This window comes from Catharus ustulatus, chromosome 8, assembly GCF_009819885.2.
Source record: "Catharus ustulatus isolate bCatUst1 chromosome 8, bCatUst1.pri.v2, whole genome shotgun sequence".
Lineage (NCBI taxonomy): Eukaryota > Metazoa > Chordata > Aves > Passeriformes > Turdidae > Catharus > Catharus ustulatus.
In genome coordinates, this window is record NC_046228.1 from 21,236,520 (window position 1) to 21,261,905 (window position 25,386).

The window sequence follows — 25,386 nt, forward strand, 5'->3', positions numbered from 1 at the left end:
TGACTTGTTCTGTAGTCGTGCTTTTTAGTCTTTTCACAAGTGTTTTGCTAAGGTTACAGCTACAGCTCCAGTGTATCAGGAGTGAAAAGCTTTTGTCAAAAATATGTGCTGGAAGGAGAAGAGGTGAGGACAAGGTCGCTAGCTGCAGTTAGGAATCTTACACTGAGAAAAGTCATAATGACAGTGCTTAAACACTTCAGTTGTTGAGTCTCTGTGCTTGGAGATATTGATAACATACCAGGATGAGTCCTTTGGTCAGGCAGATCTAAATTTGAGGCTGTCTCTGCTTTGACTGCTGAGTTGGAGTGGAGAACTGCAGAGGTCCTGTCTAGTCTGCATTGTTCTGTGATTCTAACCACATTTATCCTGTAAGAACTTCAAAGTTTGTCCATAAAAGACCGAAGCATAAAACTTTCTTTTATACAACAGGAATGTCTCTGGCTATGGGTGGGATGAACAACAGTAATGATGAATTTGGTTTCAGGTATATTAGGTTTTATATAACTAAAGTATGCTTTTTGTCACACCACTGTCAAGCATATACCTGGGTGCACATTTTCATATTTTGAGAGATGCAAAAATTCTGATTAAAAATACACAAATGGTACTTAGGACCTTCTTGTTAACGATCCTGGCATATTAACTTTGATGCTCTTTATATAATTAAAACTGACTGCCAGATAGCATTAAATGCACATTTGGAAGAAAAAAAATTACAATAAATGTTGCTCACCACCCCCCTCACAAAAGGGAAAAAAATACTGTTGTAATTACTGCTCCTTTCTATAAAATAGCTGTTGCTATTTTACTCAAGTTTTCATTTTATGAAACCCCTAATATCTTGAAAATATTTTGGATTAAAAAAAAATTGCATATGTTTTAATGTATGTAGCGTTGTCATTCTGAAATGGTTATTTTTGTAAAATACAGTTGGCTTTCTGAGCTATTTTTTTAGCTGTGGGGTCAAGCCAATTTTTTTGCTTCTGATAACTGATAAACTCAGCGTTTTCTAAACTTTGAAGTGTTCAAAGAGCCAAGGATTTTAATACCATCTCTCCTTGAAGTGACTGACCTCTGTGGCATTAGCTGATTTATTAGTAAACTATGTTTCATTCTATAACTGTCATTAATCTATCAGTCCAGGTATTGTTCAATAATTACACTATGAAGTACACAGAACCCATATAGAGTCAAGGAAATAGGTGAAATTTAAATCAGTCAAATGTAGGTATTTCTGTGTCAATGTGCCTTTCTTACACAGATAGGTTTTGTCAGTGAACTTTTCCTTTATCTTGGCTCAGAGCTGGGAGCCTCATTCAGCTCCAGTTGCCATCTGGAATTGTATTTTTCTCCAGAAGGTTTGTCATCTCCTAGTTTCTGTTTCAAACACGATTGAAACTTAAACAGTTGTGCATGAATAACATCACATCACTAAAAGACTTTAAAAAGAGAGATGGGAGAGTGAGAGAGAGGGAAAAAAAAAGTGAATTCTGGAAATGTTGAAAGATGCTGTTATTCTGTAAGCTTTAGCAGAAGAAAAAAAAATGCAATGATAGAAAAAAAGTAGTTGAAATGTAAACCAAAAATTAAATTAGAAATTCTGGAAGAGTTTTTGCTGCAATATTTATCAGCTTATTAGAGAGAATGACTGTGTAAGTAACCTTAGAGAGAGCCAACTTAAATATGTATTAATTTGTTGAAAGCAGTGGGAGAATAATAAACACTATTTCAGGAAGCTTATCTGGTGACTGAGAAATAAAGGACCAATAAATAAGTTCAGAGTGCCAAGGCAGCTACACTGGGAGTGAATGTGGATTCTCTGTGAGAAGATGAGAGAAAGAAATCCTAAGAATACAGCTCTTATTAATTTCTCAACATTATGGGAAAAGTGTGCTATAAAATGAGAGTTAAAACCTTAAAGAGTTTGCTCCAGCTGTTTAAAAGTTGGTGAGAAATAATGACATGCTAAAGAAAGGCATCTCTGGAAGCCTGACTACAATGAAATGCAACTGAGTAGAATGGTTGGAAATAAAAAAATGGGCCCTGAAGTCTGGCAAATTGCTTTTTTAAAAGTTGAGTTCTGCGTGGGAAGTGTTTATTACTAAGGAGTGTAATAGGAAAAGTGCAACTAAAAAAATGGTTGGATTACAAAAAGGAAGAACTTAGGAAGCAGCTCAAGGTTATGGAATTGTTTGTTTCAGATAGATAGACCCTCTATAAAGGTCAGAAAAGCAACACTATGTGGAAACAAAAATACCCAAAGGCATTGGGTGGGCAAACTTTAGAGTATATAATGTGTTTAAAAATGAAAAATAAACCTGTCAGATGCTTGCTTACATGGTGTATGGTGATCATCTGGTGATCATCTGCTCATGGTGTATGAACATATCATCATCTGTTACATGTGCTCATAGATTTTGGATATTTCCGTTGTACCTGCAAAGGTAGTATGGTCTACGCAAGAAATGCTCTCTGTTTCTGAGCAGGGTAAGGCAATTTCTTTATGAAAAAAAGAAAAAAGTCTTAGAAATACTCTATTTGTCATGTGTGAAAAATTTGAGATAGTAATCACAGAAAGAAGCAATAGGAAGAAGTTCTGAATCTGAAGAAAACTGTGAAGAAAATGACGCTTAAATCATGGGGCTTGGAACTACAATTTAAAGCAGCATCAGCTATAAAGGAAGTGAAGATTTTAGAAGTTTACAAAGAATTAACCAGAATTACAGTTAAGCTGTGAAGAGCAAAGTTAAAATTTATGGGTTTTTTTCTAGCATATTAACAGAAAGCGAATATGTGAAGTGCAGCCGTGAAGGAGGAATTTGGCTGGTAAGGTACAAAAGGGCATCTTGATATTTTTTCAATGTTGTCTTGCAGCAGAGCAGAAGGACAGTGTGTGACACTCTGCAGGACTGAACAATAGCTAGAGAGCGTCATTAAAATCAGAAAGTTGGCCCTATCAACTGCCCAAGGAAAGCTTTATGTGGACAGGGTATCTCAGCAGGGTCAGAAAAAGTGGAAGGTCTGGACATATGAAGGACATATAGAAAAGGTCTTGTTGGTGTTTTTTTGTGTGGTTTTTTGTTTTGGTTTTTTTTTGTTTGTTTGTTTGGGGTTTTTTTTTTGTTTGTTTGTTTTTGTAGAAATGCTTCTCATGTACAATGGTGAAGACATATTTCCACAAAATGAAATATGGAAGCAGAGTCACATCGTACATTACAGGGAAAGCTTTGTAAAAGGAAAAATTCTTCTGTTGCAGAAGAAATACAGAAGACTATTGGATAAACATTGAGAGGGTGGAAGATAAATGACAAAGGGGCAGAAAATCAGAAATATCACACTCTTCAAAAGTGTGTTATATAAGCACTTTTATAAGTACAATAATATTTGTTAAAAATACCTGCTAATGGTGAAAGAGAGTACCAAGAACAATGTGAAAGTATTGAAGAGCAGTACTAAAGGTTTTCATGGTCACATTTTCTGGAATATTTAAAGCTGTTTAAATTGATCCTGGAAAGAGTTAGGGAATCATTATTATCATGGCTTGAGTCATGATATGAAAGGAGGCAGGGGGAAAGTGATTGATGTATTCCAGAAATGACAGTAGCAGGCATAAAAATGGAAAGGATAAAATAAATGAGACAACAGTTTAGTCATTCCTTAATGAGATTAAATTAACAGCAAATTATGCCTTGGAATTACTAATTAATATTAGGAGAGTAATGGTGACAGAAAGAAGTGAAGAAAGTGCAGACAGAATGTGAGAGAAATGACAAAACTGAGAGAAAAACTGATGAGTAATATAGAAAGATAAAAACAGTATAAAAATCCCCATGTTGCTCTGATTTTGTATTCCCTCACTGTCCCATTCTTGTTTCTTCCTTACCACTCTGCTTTCCTTGTCAACTCCAATCCTTCTTGCATGTAAATTTGTTCACCTGTGAAATAAAGATGGCTAACTATGACAGGTTAAGGAATTATAAGACCTTAAAGAAAGGTCTTCTTGAAGTATCTTTTTGTTTGAGACTTCAATACTTGCTGGAAAAATAGACACAGAATGTAAAAAATGGGAAGAGGGTAAAAGGAATTAAAAAAGGCTTTCCTGTCTGCAGTACAATACAGAAAACAGATGGAATCCAGATAATTAGTAAAAACGCAGGTAATGTGCTCCTAAAGGTGCTAAGTTACTATTAGTTGTTGGGGTGATTTTTTTTTTTCCCTTAACCCACCAATAAGACACATTGATAACTTTGTTGATGAATTTCAATTGATCAGACATCACTCACTAAAAATTGCTTGATAATATTTTGGAAAATGAGGACTAAAGAGGATGACTGAATTGCAATCCTTTAGTTTCTGGAATAGAAACCAAAGTTTAACTTCCCTGTTTGCTTGACATTAGAATTATCCTTTTATACTAAGTTTTAATTTTGCTATATGTTTGAAGTTGTGATGCATGCTTAACAAGAAGTGTAGGGGTATCAAATGGAAACTGCAGTGTGCTTCTCTGACCTTTACTTGTCTCATTAAATTTTGGCTTTATATATAGTATGATATGTGACATCTTGCTTTAATCTGAGTTCTTGCAATCTCTCCAAATGATTGGCTCCATTATATTAAATCTATAAAATATCCATACGTGTAACTGCATGAAGTTCATAAATAATGTATTGTTTTAGGGTTCTGCCAACAAACTAAATTCAGATTTGTAGAGACAGTGTTTTATTACTACTCAGCTTCCTTCTGTAGTTTTAGTTAAACCTGTGCCCATCTAACAATAGACATTGATTTGGAAAGGAAAAAAAAGTCTGTGTCTTTTAATAGGCCTCGTGACTTTAAAGTATGTAAAAGCAAATAGCTTACATGTGCAGAGAGGGCAAGTATTGCTGACCAGACTGTATTTGCATGATTTTTATCAGCATTTCTTTTGCTTTTAGAGTGCTGAGGTTAGAACTGCAAGAAATAGTCTTTGAAGTTTTATCTTTCTAACACAAGTGCCAGATTTCAGGTTTAATTTCATAGAATTTTATAACTTGGATTTCAAACTGCATGACCTTGGCAACAAACAGCACATTTTCATTCTTGTTTCTCTGGAAGTTCTTACACAGAATCCCACAGTCTTCATCCTCAGAATGGGTGCTGTTGGTTTTTGTCCTATTCTTAATAGCTTATTTCTATTCTAGCAATTCTACTATTGCTGTGGATTTAACTTAGCAACTAGACAGTCCTGTATATTCTGTTGTTTGTTCATCCTTGGTAGAATTGTGAAATTCTCATTACGCAAGTTTTATTACTGCTGATGCAATGTCAACTTGGAAGCTATGTAGCTTGACATATTTCAACTTCAATTGGTAGGACTGGCAGGTAAAGGGAAAATGTAAACTAGAAAATTTGGGAAGCTTTAATATAGATACTCTTGGGAATTCACAGTTATGTTTGTATAGTCACACCTGAGAAAATCATCATAATTCCCTTTTTGTTTCTGCATTGCTTCTTGCTATCTAATTGTAATCTTTCTGTTTATGAGCTGTACATTATTTTTGGGAAAAGTCTACATCCTGTCATTAGATACTCGAAGAAGCTTGGCTTTAAACTGGAGTATGTCTTTATTTACTCTTAATAAAGTGTTGATTGGAGTGACTTTTAAATGAGGGATAACATTGAGAGAATAATATGCTAAATTATGTTGAACTTTTGAATTCACGTCAGGGAAGTATGACACTTTTTGAATATCATCCTCTATTTCAAGGGCTTGTAAATTAATCCAAATTTTCATTCTTCCATTATGATTAACTTGTTCTGTTAATCTAAAGGGATTGTGCGTTTTAGCATGTAATGAACTCATAAGTTTGAGAATTTAGCTTTGAAAAGCAAACAAATTCATGCTTGTTTATAAAAAGCGGTATTCTCTAAAGATTTAGAAGTATTTTAAATTTTTACAACTTGTAATGTGAGTAATTACCAAACCTTGGATTTATATTAAACATGTCTGTCTACTGGGTCACCTCATGCTTAACCCAAAAATAATATGTAAAATTAAAAATTTATGTGTGAAGAATACTTGCAAGCACAGAACTGCATTTTATTAGCAACATGAGCTGTAGTCTTGTAAACATCTAAGTAGCTCCATTGCAACTGATTCCATGCTTTTAAAATGAAGTTTATACCTGTTTGCCAAGAAGTACCCTTGGCTAAACAGCATTTACAGAATATAATCTACACAATCCATAACACAGCAATCCATCGGTCCTTTAGTGATTTCCTCCTCAGTCTTCTATCATTCTGTATAAATGAGCATATAACTAATGAATGTAATCCTTTCCTGACTTGTGAGAATTTCTGGATTACTTCTCTGCAGTAGATTAGATGGTGGCGTAGCAGGAAGCAAGACTTGGCCTAAGAGCAGGCCTCAGAATGTGCTGAACATGTATAACTGGGACAGAGATAATGGAAAGGCTATCAGAGGGGTCACCTCAAGCACGCTTTCAGTTTTTTCATGTTGGTGCAACTTTGCAGGAACTGTCACTTTTTAATGAAATAAATCATGCCATTGACTAGAAATGTTCTGCTTAATTGTGCACTTAAAATCACAATGAAGAAAACAATGAATAGCTTTCTCAAAAAACGCTTTCTGGGCTAACACTCCTAGAAACTGCAAGTCAGTCCCCTAAACAACTTCTTACTCCTCCATAGTGAAGCAAAGAACATTTAGTGTTCCGTATCTTTCTGTTGACCAAAAGGAAATGGGTAATATTTTATTTTGTTCAGAGAGGTAGGTTTTGTGCTTTCTGAACCATTTGGACCAGAATGTTAAATTCCTCAGAGTTAGTTTTGGCCATACACTTGATATTCCTTAAGCAGCTTCATTTTCATTCCTTAAGCAGCTCTGCTCATATGGGCTTGTTGGCCCCATCAAACATGTGTTTCCAATGTTTTCAGTGGTTTAATCCAGCTTTTAAGAAAATGTACAAAAAAGGTCTCTAAACCATTTTCTGTTTGGTCTGGTTTAATAAACTTAGGGGTAATAGCCTTACCTTCTCTTCAGGAAGAAATCTTGAAGTGTGAGCTTCTTTCTGTACCACGTCCTGGGATAACATTCTCAGTGTGGTCTTCTTGTCAGCACCATGTCCTGTCCTGCAAGTGCACATACCTGCTTCTCAAACCTGTTCCATGTGAAAGAAGATAAACCAGACGAAGAGCTGGGACTCACAGATAATTTTTGTATTTATACCTTACTAAAATTTAAATGCCAGTTATGTGCATTTCTGTAACACCTGTCCTCAGTGCTCTGTGTGACCAGTCCTAACCAACGAGATGTGTACTTGCTGAAGGAGTAGCAAAACATGCCTCTGAGCTAACAAAAACAGTCATTTAAGTTTGTCTCTTTGGAAATAAGCAGTGGCTATTCCCACTCTGGCGGAGATGATGTCCTGTTGATAGTGTCACAGCAGACAATACCACATTCCAGTGACATGAGTTTGCTGAGCTACTTTTCTCTCAAACGTGTTCTGTCATTCGTGCGTGTTTCCAAATCAGTCTGTGTCGAACATCACAGAGATGTGTCCCTGCTTGTTACAGAGCAGACAGCCTTTCCTCACCAGAATTAAAACATGCAGCTTGGGAAACTGGTGTAATGCCTCAACTGATCAGTACACATGTCAGAGAAATTTTGTAACATTTGAGAGCTGTCTAGATTTTTTTTTTTTTTAATGTCTTAAAGAAAATTGCCAGACCTTTCACTCAGCTGTAGCTAAGATGATTTTCAGGGCTTTATTTAGAGGTCAGTGGACAGTTCAAAAAAAGCAACAAAATCTTTTTATCCTAATGACAAACTCTGCAAAAAGGTAAGCAAATTTCCCCCCAGATTACAAAGCTGGGAACTTGTCAAGCTTTCCTTGTGCTTGTGAAGGAAGCCCGTCCATTGTACATGTGGTTATGGATCAGATGATGATGAAAGATTCAATAGTGCACTGGAGGACCTGACTTGTTGAGGTTGCTGATAGCGAGGCTTTTTTCTGTACACTGGGAGTAGCTGTATACAACTCTGTGTATGTTTATAGACCTGGGAATATAATTTCAACAAATATCAGGATGGTCAGAAAATGATGGTTCAAAGAGCTTAGGGCAGCTTTACAGATTCTGCAATGCTAGGTTCCTAAATCTGTCCTCTCAAAAATGAGATGGTTCCAGTTACACCATTGTCAGTTTGACAACAGACTTTTTTGTGAGACAGATGGTAACTGTTAAGCACTGCAAGACAAGTGTCCTTATGTGCATCACTTTGGTGTGGAATTGAGTGGTTCGCTGCTGGTCCCTTGGACTTGTCTGATGTACCAGAGCCATATTCACTTGCTTTTTCAGATCTTGCTCCTGGCCAGCAGCATCATGGCCAGCATTGTAGGAAGACTATCTTTAAAGTGATTTTGGATGTGACGTATTTCAGAAAACCAGGAAAAGGAGTTGTACCATCACATTACTGCTAAATCCATTCAGATAGAACTTTGAAATTCTCTCTTCTTCAGTGTGCTTGAGTGAGTTTTAGCATACATATGCAGCCTCTGCTCTTCCATCCAAAAGTGTAATTTATTTAAATGATTAGAAACTGTTTTCATATTCTGGAGTAATCAAACATCAGTCACCCACATAGAGTCAAAAGGCACTATATAAATGGTGGCAATTGGTTCTTTCTGGGTCATCTGCCTGCTGCTGGACTCAGCTTACGTGCCTCTTCAGCTCTGTTAACATCATGTTCTGAAGTTGTAAAACTTTTTCAGATTTTTCAAAAGCAAATCAGGAATTTAGACTTGTCTCTAAGCTAACGTCCACCTGAATGAGGGGACTCAGACTCAGTTTTTGATTCTGTTTTTCCCTGAGCCAACACCACCTTTAACTTATAAGACATGCTATATATGAGTGGTATTAATTAACATATTCCCTAATTTGTGCTTATCCTGAAAATTAAGCTGTCTTCTAGCTAATGCAGTAATTAGTACAGCCTGGGATTTCCTCTGAAGAAGCAAAAATCTGGAAGTATCAGTAAGCCACAATAAGGGGACCTGGTTCCAAAGGTACCATGATGTGAACCCTCCAACATGTTTGTGTGCAGAATGACAATGGGGCTTTCTCAGAGCCTTTTGCCCCATAAAACTTTCCATGCAGCAGTGGGCTGATGGCTTAACTGACATTTATGTGATCTGCTCCCATTAGATGACACTGGAAGGAGAACGAGTGCGTGATTTGGCAGTCTCAGAAGAGAGGGTAAATCCCTGTGCTTCACTGATATTAATTTGGCGTGCCACTCAAGCCTTGGGAGCTCGGGAGCTGTTTTATCCTTAGCAGCTCAATAAGTTACATAACTACATCTTTAGCAATTAATTAATGTTAAGTGATGAGATACAGTGGGGAGTTAATTGCCCTGGAAATCTGAAATGCCAAGTTACAGAGGCTTCTTGCACATCTCTGGAATGCTTCCTGTTGGAAGTACACTTCCCCCCGCCCTGTCTTAACACAAACACTGACAATCTTGCTGTTAGCTAAGAACTCCATGTAGGTTTTATAATATACTATTCCTGGAGATCTCGTGCTTGCCTCAGAAAGTTTAAATGTATTGGTATAAGTTCTTTACACATTTTTAGATGTGTCTACAGGTTTCTTGTCTAAAACCATTCTTTTCCTTCCATCAATGATTTGTGCTCAGTTCAAGAGGATGTATATCTGATTTTCTACTTTTGATTACTGTTAACTTACATTGTAGACCTGTAATAAATTACTATATCTTTTTCTTTCTTATGGATATGATGCAGGTAATAGAGGTTTATCAGAATAGAAATTTAATACAGGAGTTTACTTAATTTTTTTAACAGTGCACAGAGGTAAGGACTGATTTGTCAGGAGTTACAGTAGTGCTTTTTTTAGGATTCTGAGCATGATTTCAAAGGGGCAAATTGTCAATCACCTCAGCAGACTGTGATTCAGGGACTTTTGCACTGACTAGCATTATGTGCTACTTTGTTCAAAGAAAAGATACAGGATAATGCAGTGAATTCCCAATAGAGAAGTTTAATCCTAGGACTACTCCATTAGCAATTCACTTACACCCTGACCATAAGAGTAGACCTGTAGGTTATCTTGTTATTGGTATGTATACCTAGTCTTAAAAAAACCAAAAACTTTTGTAAAATTTGATCTCATTGATATGTATTGAGTTTCACAGTTTTATTTTTCTTGCTGCAAAATAGTATTTGGATGGATTAGGCCTGTTGTCATCTCAACTGTAGTAGAAAATGTACCAGAATATTTACCTCACGTTGCTGGGATTCCATTCAAAATGGTCACAAGACCTGAAGAGGAAAAATATGGCTCATGTACAATCTGAATTTGTTAAAGCACAAAAACATATGCAGCAGCTCCACTTAGTTTCTTGTTGTATTGTACCCATAAAGTACTGAAAGCTGGCAGTTATTCACTTCAAGTGCTGTGCTTGTGTTCTGCTTTTAACTGAGGGTTTTTTTCCACTTGTGAGTGAGGAAGAGTCCTTTATGTGTAATAGCTGCATTCTGCATCCTTTTCCTTGCTATGTGAGATCCTACTCCTAAGGATCTATCTTTCACTCTTCCTCCATTCTCACAGGACTGTCAGGGCTAACTGAACAATGTTTGAAGTATTTAACTTGTTTGCTTCTACACAGTTTTATTTGTTCTATTTTTCTTATGAGAAGACTATTCTGATTTACTAAGGCATCTTTAGGAGTTAGATGCAGACTTTGTGGGCAAGAATGGTATTTACTTATAGAAGACATACTTTATATTACATACCCCTTTATAAGCAGAGTGAAATTCAGAGATCCTACTGAAGTGAAATGACTACACCCAATTATACTGAGTTTCTTCATGACATTACAGTCTGAAAAATAAACTAATTCAAGAAAATTATTTTCTCTTGTTCTCCTAATGATAGCATTAATGTGTTGTCACTTATTTTTAAACCCTAAGAATACATCTTTATTTTATTGTCATTGTAGTGGTATAAGTGAGCTGTAGGATCAATTAAGTTGGTTAGTCTGTCTTTTAAAAGTACAGCCTGAAATCAGTAATCTCATATTCTTAGTTTGTAAATAAAATAAATGGATTTTGGTTTTTAAAGGCAGCTTTTGAGAGCTCGCTGGAACTCTTAAGATTAGCTAGGATTTTCTGCCTTTTTCATGCGTCTTTTATAGAATAAATTCTTCATGACTGTAGATTAATTCCATAGTTTGCAGTAGATTATTGTTAAATGGAAAAGGAAACCTGTTGACATTGTTTAACATTGTTAGTATTCATCGTTCAAGTTTTTAAAACACATTGTGTACAAATAGAGACTACAGTGGGTGTGATGGATGAAAAGAGCTAACTTTTGTGTGGCCTTAGCATTTCTCATCTCAAAATGGGTCAGCTTTTTCTTTAACAGCTGCTGAATTGCTACAACCTGCAGGCTGGAATACTGAGAGAACATAGGTGCTGGTTTATTTTCATTTGCCAGGCTGTCACCTCTGGTAGCTCAGTAGATACGTCATGAGCCAGTAAATTGTTCCTGCAGGGAGGGCAAGGGTTCCTGGGAAAGAGATTGGTAGGCTGCTGGTTAAACACCACTAAACTCTCCTGTGGAAATCTGTTCCTTCTCATGAGTCACAGCTGGTCACCTAGCTGAGAACCCAGGAAATCAGCTCTTCCTCCCTGGGGGATGCACATTACAGAAATTCATCTGGATCATTCCCTGGCATCCAGCTATGTCTGTGTGGGCCCCTGCACTGTAGTGAGAGGGAATTTGATCTCAGATTATTGCATCCTCAGTTTATGAATATACCTAAAGATATTCTGTATAATATCTTCATTATGAGTGAGTTAATCCAAGATTCAGCATTAGTCTAATTGCAGTAATTGAGCCCCTAATTAATTTTGGTAATGGTTATTACATGTGAAATGCAGCTACCTTGATAACATGGTGACATGCATTACCTTTTAAAATTGCTGTGAGAAGTTGCTAGCTATTGCTGCTTATAACAATCTGCCCTACTCCCATCTTAATAATGACATAAGATGGTAACGCATGATTAAGTCTTTAGGGATTGCCTATTGAAGTCACTGTGAAGTGTTTTCAACTTTTCAACTACTTTCAAAACTTTATTGAATGGAAATAAATGCAAAGACATTGACACTGCAGAAATATACCTATGCTATAATTATATCTAACAGTTAATTGTATCATTAATTGCATTTTTAAAACAATTGCGTGCTTTATGATACATTAAAAGTCTTGGTTTTCTACCAAATAAATTATTCTCAAATAATTAGTCTCACATAAGCATTTGTCTGCCTATTTAGTTAGGTTCATAACCTTTTTAATTTTTTTTATTACAATCTGGCCCATGCCCCCCTAAACTGGCACCTTATCAAATTTTGCCATCACTATTGGTGAAGATATATCTAATTTTTAAATTCTTTGCAGTAATTTTGTAAGAAACTGCATGCCTTGTTTTCCACCAAGCATATCCTAGGATCCAGAGGTCTAGAATGAGCTGAGACTGATGGGTCACAAATAAGAGCAAGTTGGCAGGAATCAAAGGAAAATTTTCTCTTTCTGCTACACTATTTCTGGTTTGGTTGGATAATGGCTTTAGGTATGACACATATAATTTTTTCAGAAGAACTAACATGATTTAAAAAACTGTAGCAATGACAGTTTTTAAATTTACATACATAATGTAAATTTGAGCTTTATGCTGGGAATGCTGCTGTGAAGTAGACTAAGTGTGATTTTCTGTGACAATCTAACTGTGTTAGAATTTTAGACTAGATGACTCAAAACTGCCCTGCTAAAAATAAAGCAGGTTTCTGTTTTAAAATCTGACTGTACACACAAATTCAGAATATATATGCAAATAGAAAAAAAAAAGCAGGCTTGTGTCTGTGAGATATTTTTAATGGTATTTTATTTAACTCTTATATACAGTTCAAAGATTTGAAGATACTGAGAATTAAGATACTTTTAAGATTAGGTGGCTGTGACCTGGTCATCAGAAGCTACATTTCCGAGAGACCCCTGTATCAATAGCCTAATATTTTTCTTGCAAATGAAAAAAGCTCTAAAGAGCAATTAGTGAGACAGCACAAGCTTGGTATCCAGGTTTGCTTTTGTTAAATATTGTGGCCAAGTTAAATTTTAGAATCAATTTAAAGATTAATAATTAAATTCCAAAGCAGTTTCCCTTACAAAATGGAGAATGGCATGGCATGCTTTATTATCCATGTTTAGGTATAGTAGTTGTGTGTGTTCCAAGTCAAGCAAGCAATAACGTGTGAGATTATTGTTTTTTAATTGCGACATGATGGAGTGAATTGGCATTTTGGGTTCTCTGTTTTTCTTTTACTCTTGTAATTTTTAAATCTTGTAATTCTTCCTATCTGTTCTTTGAGACATATGGATAAACTGTTTTGTTAGTCATATCAAGATGAGTTTTAATTATTCTTTCTTCTTTTCTGGAAGGTTTAGAAGGAGGGGAAGAATTTGACCATCACATGACTTGGGTTCCTGTCAGATTTTTATTATTAAATTAGCATTATGAAAATTGTCTATTTTTAAAGACGGTTTTAGACAGCTGAAAGCAGGCTTTTGCCTATTAAAATATAAATCTATTCCATCGAAGACACAAGAAAGAGAGAAATTTTTTTTCTAACTTGTGGTCTGAGCTACTCTCTGACCACTGACATTGAAGTCCTCTTTTATATTGTGTCTGACTTAATAAGAAGTGACCTCTTCCACTTTCCATGATCTCTTTCAAGGCCTTTTTTGTTGTGAGTGTGCAAACAGCACCAAATATTCCCAGTCCTAAAGCTATAATTTTAAATTTTATGGGTGCGGCAGCTAAAATAAAAAAGTTTTAAAATAAACCCCACCCTATTCTGTTCTTTTTAGGGCTTTTTTATGGTTTTGCTTTGTAGTCTAGAGGCTTGAAATGGCTTCTGTCGCTAGATAAATTCTATGCAATTTCCTCTTCACCCTGAGATCTCTGCAAGTGTTTGCTTTGGATTTGTTCTCTAATACAAGCTCGCTGTACCTCTTAGGAGTCTGTAATCTTCCCTTGTTCTGATCTGAAGAAGGGAGCATCCCTTTTTCCAAGGGAGCCACTCCAGGTTATTGTCAGAAAAGTAGAAACACCCCTCGTTTTACAACAGTGAGACCTGGACTGCAGTGGCAAGATGCCATTACTAGAAAGTTTTTTTCATTTTCCTGATCTGCTTAGGCAAGAGCTGATGTCTCTTCGTATAGTGCTTGGTATTTTGTTAGTACAGAATTTGTTAGGTGCTGCTTATTCTGTCAACAAGCAGCAGTCTCCACTGTCCTTATGGAAAGAGTATCTTATAAACAGTTCTAAACTGGTCCTTCTTTGCTTTGGTTTTGGAGTATGCTTGGGAATGCTATGGCCGGACATGGGATCCATAGAGTTATGTTTGAAGTGTAGGTAATTGCATCTCTTTCAAGGAGAATGCTTTTTTTGCCTTTTTTTTTTCTTTTTTTTTTCTTTTTTTTTGGTAATAATAGTACATGTAGCATAGAAGTATGAAATAAAATTTAGATATAAGGGAAGATTAAAAAGAAAGACACTTGATACTTTGGTATCTTTCCCATTGAATGACAGCTTTTCACTTCTGAGGAATTTGTTTTAGAAGCAGATTGAAGGACAATTCCAAGAAATGCCCATCTTGTGCCATTCTTGTGGAGCTCTTCCACTTGGCCTTTGCATTAGTTTGGCTTTGAATGCGGGTGAACATTAATTTTAACAGAGCTAATATTAGGGTTGTAATCAGAGGAGTAATAAAAAGATGGAAACAACTTTGCCACAGTCGTCTTCGTTGTTTGTTTGTCTCACAGCTCAGGGATCCAAATGCTGTTGCTACTGTCGGTAGCAGTAAATTTGGTAATTCCTTATAATGGGAAGTGACATCTTTGTTGTGTGAGCTGTCTTGTATGGAGTCTTTCAGACTTCTGCGTTCTTCTCCATGGTAGTTTGAATTCACATGAAACCCCAGGAGGTTATCGGATATTGCCGGTATGCAGACGTGAAATAATCGTGTATTTCCTTTAAGTCAGTGCAGGAAGCATCAAAGGCTTCTGAAGAATCTGAACATACAGTAATTTTACGATTATAAGCCGCACCATTTTGATTAAAATTTTGGTCCGAACCCAAAGTGTGGCTTGTAATCAGGTGCGGCTTATATATGGGCAAAGAATAAAAAGTTACTGTTTTAGTTTGGAGGACAGGTGTCTGCTGAGAAAGGCAGGAACTTCTCTTTGAAATGGAGAATGTAAACCCCCTCCCTCCAAATTATTATAATTTTGAAATCAAGGGGCTTTCAGGCAAAGATATGGGAATTAGGAATAACAGTTCTTTACTAGGGAAATTAAAATAGAGACACAGTACTACAAAGAAACAAACTCCAAACCCTGACAAAGTCAGAGTACAACCTGACACCCCGTCAGGCAGGGTGTTGGTAGCAGTCCCATTAAATGGTGACTGCATCCTCCTGCAGTGACAGATGTGGCTCAGTTGAAGCAGTGCTCCTGCAGAAGGTGCAGTTTCCCTCCGGAGGTCCAGTGGTGATCTGGAGAAATCCGGTTTTCCTCTGGAGTCCAGTGGAGAAAGGAGCTCCCTTAGTGTCCCAAAACCTCTGTTTTTATCTTGGTAAGAAATGTTGGGCTCTTCCCCTTGGCTGGAGCAACTTCCAATGGGATGCAGTAATTTTATCAGTCACACAGGGGGACTCAATGGGCCATTAGCAGAAAATGACTGGCTGGAGGAAGGATGGGTTGTGAAAAGATAAAGAACACTGCCCCGCCTGGTTTCAATGGATGGCCCGTTAGCAGAATACTTCCCATGGAGATAAGGATCACTGCCCCCACCCTCAACAGATGGTGATAGAGTAGATACCTTTTATCACACTCTGTATTGTAACATGCGGCTTATAATCAGGTGTGGCTTATGTATGGACAAAGAATGAAAAGTTGCTGACACCCGGAAGTGCGGCTTATAATTGGTGTGGCTTATCGTGAAATTACTGTAAATGAAAATCAATATATTTGGATTGAATTTAGTGTAGAACTAATGGCAAGAGGAAACCTTTGCTAGAAGTTAGTTGAATGTCACACTTCATTAAAAATTACGTACAGCTTAAGATCTTCAGTCTAGGACAGAGCTTTTAAAATTTGCTTTTTATTGTCTACAAGTCTGCTGTTACTGTGACAGATATAGGTCTTTCATTTGAGATTTGCAAGCTTGTTACTCCAACTAGCAATCGTATACCTGGAAAGAACCTAAAGCTTGAAGTAATGTTTTCTGGTGCAGAACATGGCAACTTAAGGTTCAGCTGAAAGTTTCAGTTCCAGCCTGCAGTTTTGCACACTCTTGCATACTGAGACTGGCTACAGAGCATGCTGCTAAATTTCAAAGCTCACTGCTCTACCTCTCCCATGATGACTGTCCTCCACAGAAACAGGGGAACTGTTGGAAATTGCAACTGGAAATAAATAATCAAATTTAGAAGCAGAAGGAAGTAATTTATAGGTATGAACTCTAATGTATGCATCCTATCAGAGGCCAAATAAGCCAAGTCAGTGTAAAGCAATATATTTTTTTGAGGATTTTATATCATTTTGGAATATGGCCTAGACTTTTTTTCTGGTGATCAGGCCCCAGAAATTTTCTTGCAAGGAAAATTTGTGACCTCAGATCTTCTGAACCACCTGTAAACTTTCAGTGGTAACTGAGATCCAGGTAACTATTCACTAGCTATTTATGATAACAACCATTTTTATTTAATTCTTTCTATGGAGTAAGATGCCTTTTTTCTTGCATCTGAAGTTAAGATAAACATAGTAAAGTGTCCAGACAAGACTGAAAGGCAGCTGAGGGGAAAATAAGTCTTCTGGGTTTGGGTTGTTTGGGCTCTTTTGGATTTTGTTTTTGTACCTTTAGAAATATTTAGCTCTGTGGTTGGGCTAGAAGGTAAAAGTATTTGTTTCTTGGGAAGTGGAGCATTGCTTGGTAGAATGCTGTCAGGCAGTTTTATTTCACCTACTTCTCTTTGACCTTTTAGAGTCTCATTCTATACCTGTCTCTCAGTATATTGCGTTGCATGTGCACCCATCAATTTCTCATGAAGGTGATTGTGGGAGGGGAAGTACTAGAAGAGAAAAGTCAGCTTTATCTGAAGAAATAACCTGTCTTTCAAACACTTCCAATAACAACTCAGAGTTACAATTGGAATTGATCCACAATGCTATAAAATTTCTCCAAAATGTGCTTGGGGTCAGCTTGCTCCTTACAGACATTATCTGTGATACTAGAGCAGAATTATTTAATCATAATCATAATTATTTAATCATAACAACTGAACTTGCATATACTCATATGTTTACGATTTTTGGATAATGAAACAAAACAAATGGATGTTTTTGTTCAAAGATGTTTTCTTCACTTTCAAGGCCACTGATGTTTCTTTAATAGGAAATAAAATACCCTGTGAGCACAAGTAAGAGCTTTTCCCTGTGTACCAACTTGCTGTCCTCAGTGCAGTGTGTGTCTAGGTGTTGTAACAATTTCATCTCTCTAATTGATCTTCTTTGTGGCATGTGGTGCATTACCTAGACATCATGCAGTTAAGGTGAGGAATCCTGCTAGGATACCTTTGCTTCAGTTTGTAAACTCAGGCTTTTAATGTCTGTTCCAACTTGTTTGGGTGTTGGGCTTTTTATGGTGTAATATTTTCTTTGTGTAAGTTGAAAACATCCATCTTCTATATGACAAAATAATTTAGGGATTTATTGAACCTCTGATTTTGAAACAGGGATTATATGGGCAAACTGATTTTGAATCAATGCTTTTGAATTATAGGAGGGCAGAATCTCTAGACACTCTGAAATTTTAACTGAGACAAAAAACAAAATTTTTTGGGACACAAAAAATGTATTATATCAATAATTTAAATACTTGTTTTTATCTGAGTAAATAGAAAATGATTGGTTTACAAATCTGTTTTGTAAGAATAAATGAGTTGCTATGTACCTGCTATTAAGTCTTCCCTTGTTCCTGTGAATTTGAGGAAGTATCACCTCATTCTTCAGAGGAACATTGTTTTGAGATTGTGCTTCAGATAAAAATGAACAAACTGTAAAAAACCCATGCCAAAATATAAACCACCTTGATAAGTTAGGGATTTAATTGCATTACTCCAGTTTTTCATGAGGGAATTAATCCTAGTCTGCAGATACTATGCTTCTGCTCATGTAATATAACTTAATATCATTAATGTCGGGGTAAGTTTTTTCCGTTCTGGAGCTTTGGGGTTTCTTTCTTAAAGAAGTCTTGGTGATGAAACTGAAATGAAGGAGAGATGAGTATTCAAATATCTCATTTGGAAAATGAATTGGAACATAAAATTAAAAATATCACCTAGCAAATAATAGCAATTAATTTTAAAGTTAGTTTTACTTCAAATGTCCTTTTTTGACATTTAAGTTAGGTTTATCTGTATTTCAGTTTTTTTAATTTGGGTGTTGCAAGAATGGATCTTCAAAGTTGAAAACTTAAAAATTGACACATACAGGGTTTAATTCTACAGACAGCTGTAATCCCATTACTCCTCCCTCTGCATTTGTCAGGGTTACCTAGCAGTGTACAACATAGTATTTCCCAACGGGATGTAGGGATCATGAACATATTCACATTTGGAAATACCTGATGTTTCTAGTGTTTAATAGAAAACCCGTATCTCCGTGAGTTTAAAGAACAAAAATATAGAGAAACTTTTTCTTTTCCTCTGTCAGAAAATGAAGTTTCACTAGTGTTTTGTGATGCTTCACACTCTCAGCTATGCCTTTGTCAGTGAATACTCTTTCCTTCCTATGAAACACCAAAAACTTTTCAAGAGCCATCTTTTTTAAGAGGCTTTACCCATTTGAGCCAAATCTGATAGGGTAAGAAGGAAATTGATAGAAGTGTAAGAAAATGTTGGATATGAGCTAACAATGTGCACTTGCAGCCCAGAAAGCCAAAAGCACCATGAGCTCCATCAAGAGCAGCGTGGCCGTCAGGTAGAGGGAGGTGATTCTGCCCCCCTGCTCTTGTGGGACCCCACCTCGGGTGCTGCACACAGAGGAGGACCATGAAGATGATCAGAGGGAAGAACATCTCTCCCGTGAGCAAAGGCTGAGAGAGTTGGATCTGTTCAGTCTGGAGAAGAGGAGGCACCACGGAGACCTTATTGTGGCCTTTCAGTACTTAAAGGAGGCTTGTACGAAAGAGGAGGACAAACTTTTTAGTACGCCTTGTAGAGATGGGACAAGGAATAATGTGTTCTAATTAAAAGGTGATAGATTTAGACTAGATATAAGGATGAAAATTTTTAGAATGATGGAATGAAACTCTGAGTAGTGGGTGCTCCATTCCTGGAAACATTTAAGGTCAAGTTGGACGGGGCTGTGGGCAGCCTGACCTACTTCAAGATGTGTCGGGGCATTGGACTAGATGACTTTTAAAGATCCCTTCCAACCTAAACCATTCTATGACAACCAGTAATCAGTCCAAGGAATACTGAAGTAGTCCCTGCAGTCTTGGGAATAGAGGAAACCCTTATTCACAAAGTCCTTTGCCATTTCTCAACAGCCTAAGTAGATGATCTGCAGCAAAACTCTTGGATGTGCTCAGGTCTGTCTCTCTGATGAGAAGATGCATTTTCATCATGAGCAGTCTTGACAAAAGTCTTGTCAAAGATACCCTTCTGCACAATTGCATGAGATTCCCAATCTACTGGATTCATGATCCACTTACTTCTCTAATTTAAAAACAAGTGAGAAAAGAGAGTATTTAACAACAGGGAACAATACACAGTGGCTATTGGCATTCCATGGAGCTCGAGTAACTGAGTGCTAAAAACTGTCTGGACTCAGCGTCTGAGGGTACATAGTGAAGTGTACTGTCAGTGGAAACAACGTTAGCACTGGAATTTAATATGAATCTATCAGCAAAACTGGAAGCAAGCAGATACAAAAATTTCACTTTTATTAGGTTAGTGTTATTGTCCGAGAGGTAGAAAATGAAACACTTTGCAATGTTGTCTTCTTTTTAGTACTTCAAAAACATCTTTATGAAATGAATAAAGGTTTAAAGTATCTTGTTATTTTTAAATGTTCTAGTTATGTTTAGATTTAGTCAGATAAATTATACTTTATTCAGATTAAGTTCAAATTCATGAGTCTGTGAGCTGCATTACAGTAGAATTGCTAGAATTAGTAGAAGTTGTGTTACAATTGTTTTGCATTCTTTATTTCAAAAGGAATTACAGAAGCATCTGAATATATGCTGTTAACTGCTTTTGAAGCAATATGCACTGTTCAGAATATTTAAATAACTAATGAATCCATTTATAATAAATCTTTCATACTTTGTAAGAGTATTCAAGATGAAGCCTGATAAAAGGGAAAGGCTTTTGTGTTGTAATCTCATATTTCATCATGCTTTTTGGAACTTGCATGCTACAAAAAGGATGTTTTAAATTAAAAGTAGTGTTTGTGGTTGCTTGAAAGTTCTTGGAAAAAAAACTGCTTGGATGTTAACAAAAATGGGATCCTGTTGGCATTTTCCATTTCATGCATGCGAAGTCAGAAGTGTAGTATCTAAATATGCTACAGGGAATTATAAAAATTACATGGTTATTTCCTAGCCAAAACTTGAAATTATCTGTTAACTTTCTTGCTGTAATGTAGTGCTTAAAAATATGTACAATTTAACAGGAGTTAAAATTGTAGATGATTTAAAATAATTCCCATTTGGAATTATTTTAAAATAATTTAAAATAATTCTCATTTGGTTGCAAATTCCACTGCAATTAGAAAAGACCATAACAGTTTATAGTTTTATTTAAGACATAGAAGAATAGATTTAATTTCCAAAAGTGCTGTGTATCAGCAACTCTGAAGTATTTTAAATTCTAGCCAGAAGCATAACATAATTGATATTTATATTATTGGGTATGGCAGCATTCTCAGGGCTGTCATTTTGCTTGTAATTTTCTCCTTGCTTGTAAAATTGTCTTATTTATTATTTGCACTTTATTCTTAATCAGTTTTGCTAATGTAATAAAAACATTGAAATGTTATTATATGATTAGCAATTTTCCACTATATTAATCCAGCATTACATTATACTGTGTGGTGACAATAATGATTTCTAATGTGGTAATGAGAGAGAGTTATTAACATGTCCCAGTATTTAATAGTTTCTTAATTGCAAGATGGAAAAATATTTTAAGTTACCATAATCAGCTGTATTAGTGGCAAGAATTGTGAAATGGTGGGATCTGGAACATAAAAACGAAAAGATAGATGTTGAATGGAACACTTTCTTCATCACTATAAAGCTATTTTAGTTTTATGCTTGTTTTCAGGCGTCATAGTTATTCATAGGATTTTTTTTCCATATATTAAACTCAATATTAATACTGACAAATAGAGGAAGACTTGTAGGTTTAATACACATTTACCAGTGTGCATCAAATGGATGTGCAATACACTTTTTTAAATGAGGAAGGTGAAAAGTCTGTGGTATCCACCTGGGAAGATGATTCGAAGTGGTTAAGCCTGTCCTAGCTGAGACACAGTGCACTCAAATGACCGCGTTAGCAGGAGCAGAGGTTCAGAAGCAGCTCTAAACAAGTACATAAATGTTATAAGTTCTTTCTGTAACTCACTGCATTGAGTGGACTCTTAGCTTCAGTAAACAATTTTAAAAGTAGCGGAGGTACTTCAAAATTCAGAAGTCTAAATAGAGCTTCTGGCTTTCTTTTTGTGTATGCGCATGCGTGGAGCAGGCAGGTTTTCCTGTGTTTGTGTCTGGGTGTTTGTAGAAATGTTGCAAATACCATATTTGAAAGTGTTTTTTTAATTAGGCCACAGAAGCTATTGAGACTTTACTATGTTTTTATATAAAACATCAAAAAATTCCAAGAAAATGTATTTCTCACTAAATTGTACGAGTTTTATAGATGACTTGGAAAACTGTTGGGAAAGAGTGAAAAAGAGGAAAGGAATTATACTTAGTGAAGGAAACAAGTGTATTTTCAAACCTAAAAGTATTATAAACCTGTATAAGGTAATGATACAATATGTACTGCAAGTATGCTTAGAGAAAATCTTATTACAACAGCATCCTGTTAAGCTTCAGATGGAAAACCCACAGTAGAAATGGAAAATATGTAGGCCTAAGGAGTATTATCGTCAGTAATGCAGCTACTACAGGGAAATTCAGCGCTTGTCCAATGCTAGGGGTTACATTACTTCCAGAAATTAAATTTCCTGACAAGTCCCTCCAATACAGTGCATGTGGCATAAGAACAGGAGCAAAGTCATCTTGTAAAAAGTGCAAGTACTGTGCTACAGCATCCTTAGGTGTAAATTGTCCAGCAGGAAATGTGGGCTGTTTGCCTCATACCCTTTTCAAATCAACAATTTAGTTTATGAGGTAGTGTTAATGACATATTAAAATTTTTTTTCTAATGGTTCCACTGGAGTGACTTGCGTTTTATTACCCAATAAAAGCAGTGAGGCTTCTATCAGGGTTCTTATAGCTGAAGATTTTGCATAATACAGCTGTCACTTGAAACCAGTATTTATGGACATGAGTGTAGTCCTGTAATAACTAAAGGATATGCTTTCACTAATTTTGCATCTGCTACAATTAAGAGATAGATTTAGATTCGCTTTATGTAGCATGCTGTAAAACAGATTCTATGAATGAAACTGAAATGTTTAGCCTGCTTTTATTACATGTTTAAATAGCATAAGGAATTGACATTTCAATACCCATTCCTCTAAATACGTATATTGTTCTCGGTGGTTAATTTAAATGCACTTCTTTGTCTCAGTGATTTGCTTCTAGCAGAAGTATTGTGTTCTCTTCAATTTTTCTGTGTAAAACTCATTGAAAACTTGCTCGTATTTCAATTTTTCTTTTCAAAAAGAATATAAATATAAACAAAAACATTGCAAATGACAGCATTGCTTTCATCACTCTTGTGTATTAACTGGTTTTTAATCCACAAATTTCTATCAGCTTGTCACTGCATTTTATCAAAAGAAGAAATTGGTCATACCTGCTTCAAATTTTTTTTAAGTGGTACACTACAGTTCTACATTGAAGTAAATATTTTGCATTATGGTTGGAATTCTATGATGAGATCAGACAATCTGGAATCACAAACCAAATGCAGTTTTTCTCTCTCAGATATATGAAAAATAATACTGGTATAGTGGCACCTCTAAGCCCTTTCTTCTTTAAACATCTACTTTCTATTATGTATAATCTGGGTTACTGAAAATCTTGTTAAAATAGCACTCCAGTTTTTCCTCAAGTTTTATGTTATTTCAGGACCTATGCTACGTGAAAAGACTTAAAGCAAGAGCAGTAGCGAGATGTGATGTTTAGATGCTGCACTGACTGTAATGGTGTTACAAAAGTTGAGAGCATTACTTTTGCTGCTTGTAGTGTCATGTTTCAGTAATGCATACTTGCTTCCACTTTACAGCTTTCTTTTGCCCATCTGTGTAGTTAAATGTGACTCTCGTGGTGTTTAATTCCTAGTTACTAAACCAGAAGCTCTAACAGAAACAGATGCACTATCACTAACAGAATAAATGCTTATGAAGGTGCACTGCAAGAGCATTAGCTACCTAAACATATGGGTTTGTGTTTGGCCCTAGCTATCCCTTTCAGATGTTTCTTTGTTAGGGCAGATTAAATATGGAATGCTATTTCTAGCTTAATTTATCTTTAAGATAACTATTGATGAATTTTTGTTTTCTTCATACGTATCTATTTTCAGATGAGAAGATTTTCAATACTTTTCTTTTGGATATTAGGGAGAAAAGTTAATGTGTGAAAATCTGCACACAATTACAGAAAGAGATACTAACAACGTTTTATAATGGTATACATAACTTTCATCTTAATTTTTGCCTTCTGCATCATAAGTGACAACTGCAGATTTTTGGATGATCCTACAGCAGTGTTCTTTTTCCTTTTTGGTGGTTGGATTGTTCTGTACTGTAATATTGTTACATGTGGGTGGACACCTTTTTTCAGATCGCATGGATAAGAAATGAGGATATTCAAAAATAGGTGATTTTCCTCTTGTGTCAAGGAATGACGTTTGAAACTCAACAACTTAATGAACAGTTAAAAATACTTTATTATTTGTCTCAAAAATTTTCAGATGCTTGTATACATCTCCTTTTGTCTCTGTTAGGTACCTGAACATTAGCTTGTAAGTTAGGTTGATTTTATTGGAAAAGAACTACTTTTTGTTGCTATATCAGTATTTCTCTTCTTCCCTACTTACTTCAAGTTTTCTTCCTGTTTGTCAAAAAACCCAAACAAAGCAATGAACCCTAAACAACCCCCAAAGCAGCTTTTATTCAAGTACTTCTCAAACAACTTGACTGCTTCAGTGCTCAGGTTTGCCCTTTTGGTTTGATGGTTGTACATTTACCTATGCTTTACCTTTTTCCTGTCCTCTCTTGGGGTATTTGAGGATTTTTCTTTAGTGGTGATCATGTGTATTAACAAGCAGGCCATCTGCTCCCTCAAAGTTTTCCTCTCAGTCTAGTATCTAACTTTAGAAGAAAACTTTGAATTTATCCCTTTTTATGTAATTTATTAGAAAGTCTCTGATCATCTTCTCAGTTCTTTGTCTGCTGGTACATTTGGAATGGATTCTGGAATAGAGAATAGCTTTATGTTACTAAAATTACGAAAAGCATCTACTTGATTTTTCTGAACTGCAGTGTTTGCATCAAAATGTTCTTCACTTGTCTTTTGGAGTGCCTATGACCTCGCCTGGCGCTTGATGTTTTTTTAATTCTACACTGTTGCCAGTGACAAAGGAATATCCCCAGCTATCCTATTTACTTCTAAAGGTTCACATACAGTTTTATTCTATGAATTAATCTGTGAACTGCCTCAGGACCCTCAAGAGAACTGTGCTAAAATTGTCTTTTGACAGACCATTTCCTACTTCATGTCATTTATTTCTGATTGTTCTCTTCTGGGTTTTGTGTATTGCATTTGTGATGTACTCTACCCAGCTGGTGGTCATTTGTCTTCTCATCTATATTGATCTCCTTGAGTGTGTCAAACAGCTTTCAGTCTGTTCCACCACAACCAGAAGATAAACAAAATGCAAGCTATAACTATGTTCATTTGTTCTGGGATGAAAAATATTGCCATACTTAGGCAGTGAACTGCATAGATTATAGAATTCTTATCTTTTCTGTTAGTGTTCTGTATTAATAAAAGAAATATCA

At 36.0% G+C, this 25,386-nt stretch overlaps 1 protein-coding gene across 2 annotated transcripts in view; it reads left to right on the plus strand.

The window, feature by feature from the left end:
• The window catches only part of ADK (adenosine kinase), a 275,192-nt gene that overhangs the window by 71,159 nt on the left and 178,647 nt on the right, over positions 1-25,386 (plus strand). The gene's annotated exons all lie outside the window — the stretch shown is intronic.